The sequence below is a fragment of the Octodon degus genome, unplaced genomic scaffold (assembly GCF_000260255.1).
Source record: "Octodon degus isolate 3935 unplaced genomic scaffold, OctDeg1.0 scaffold00047, whole genome shotgun sequence".
Taxonomy (NCBI): Eukaryota; Metazoa; Chordata; class Mammalia; order Rodentia; family Octodontidae; genus Octodon; species Octodon degus.
This window is the reverse complement of record NW_004524623.1, coordinates 961,228-963,226: the sequence shown is the minus strand read 5'-3', so window position 1 is coordinate 963,226 and position 1,999 is coordinate 961,228.

Below are 1,999 nucleotides of genomic sequence, written 5' to 3'. Positions count from 1 at the left end.
CCACCCGGCCCGTCGGCCCCGCCCCTCCACCCGGCCCCGCCCCCGTGCCTGGCCCCGCCCCTACCGCCCGGGATGGGCCGCCGCAGGTGGTCGGCCAGGCTGCACCTCTTTGGCGCGCCGCCGCGGGGAGCGGATCTGCCCTGCGGGAGAGCGTGGCGCGGAGGCAGCGTTCACAGAGCTGGGTTCAGGGTCTGAGGGTCGCTGCCCCCCACCTCCGGAAGTGGCCAATTCCTCCGGGAGCGGCCCGCCCGCCCCGATACGGGAACCCCAGTCCTGACGGCCGCCGGCCCCGCCCGACTCCTCGCCGGCCCGCCCCGCCCCGTCCCAGCCCCGCGGCCCCACGCCCGGCCCCCCAGGCTGAAAGTTCAGGGAGGACTTGGGAGGTAACGACGGGGTGGAGTCTATTTGAATAAAAACATCCTTTGCGCGCTTTCGTTGGCGCTTCGGATTTAGCCAGTCCCTCCCTCTAGCGAACGCCCCTTCCAAGGACCGGGCCCGGCTGTTCTGCTGCGGGAGACCTGGAGGACCCTCGAGCGCCTCCAGTACACGTGCTTCGTAAGGACCGCCTCCGTGGTCGGCCTTGCACTGTGACCCCTCGCAAGACTGGGGTTAAACGGTGAAGGCAATTTGTGCAGTGAGGCAGTTCTGTGCAGCCGCGTACAAGTTTGTTAAAATCCTTCGAGTGAGCTAATCCTCTTTTAAAGTGTGAATTTCCCCTTCAGACCACCTAAAGGAACCCGTCTTTTGCACTTTGGTGTTCGCCGATTGATTTAAATCTTAGTAATTTCTTGGCCGAGATCTTGACCGAATGGGGATTGCTTTGAAGCTTCCGCCTGCACTATGGTAGGTGCAGGTTTCAGCAGATATTTCATTAACAAGGAAAGACACGCGTTCAAAGACAGGAGGCTTTCACTTTTTACACTGACACTTATACTTTCTCTGGTGACTTCCTGTTCTCAGCACAACTCTGAGAGGCAGTTGGCGCTGTTTTATGGCAGCTTTACATCTAGACAGCAGCTGAGGCAGGAGGAAGGTGAGCTCCCGTGCTAGGTGCACTCTGTTTTGCTTTCTGCTGCTGCACAGGTCTTCATGCGGCTTTTACTGTAGCTCTTCTGGGCTCTCTAGCTGGTGTGCGGTCAGCTGGACCAGAGATGATGAGAGGGAGACATTTTACTCTCAGGCTGAAAGGAGGCTTGCAAACCTGCCTGCCTTTGTGCAGGCTTTCGAGTCCCCCTTACACAATTCTCTGCAACCCCAGGTGATTCACAACTCTAGAATAGCAGCTCATTTCTTTCTTTTTCTTTTCTTTTTTTTTTTTTCGGGGGGGGGGGGAGCGTGGAACCGGGGATTGAACTCAGGCCCTTGCGCTTCCCAGGGAAGCACTTATTCCACTGAGCCATCTCCCCGGCCCAGCAGCTCATTTCTTGAGGCCTGCGTGAATCGCTTCTTCCAAACACAGCTACTGAATGATTACCAGTCAGGAAGTCTGACTCTGTCCCTGTGTGTGTTGTGCAAATAACCTAATATAAGGGAAGGGGGTGATTCATTTATGAAAGAATTTCTTGCTTCACTTCTATTATTTCATTATTCAAATGTTAGCATGCTGCATTGATACGATCTTTATTAAATACTCCAATTTAAGAGTAACATACAGGTCAAAGAATCTGAGTAAATGTGTTTTACCATTTTTTGGTTGTTTTTTTTTTTTTTTTTTTTTAACCAGGAACTCTGCAGGTGCCAGGCAGGTGCTGGGCCACTGAGCTCTCTCCCTGGCCAAATGTGTTTTTTCTGTAGATTATAAAAGACAGAAAGGAGAAACAATCTCATCCAGAACAAATTAAAGTCTCTATGTACTTTGAAGCAAAAATAGTAAAAGGAAAAATATGTTTAAAGTATTTATGATCGACCACATCGTAAAAAATTTTAGGTTTTGGTTTTGGTTTTGAGACACGGTCTTGCTGTATGACCCAGGCTGGACTCTTGCCTCCCTCTCCAGGGT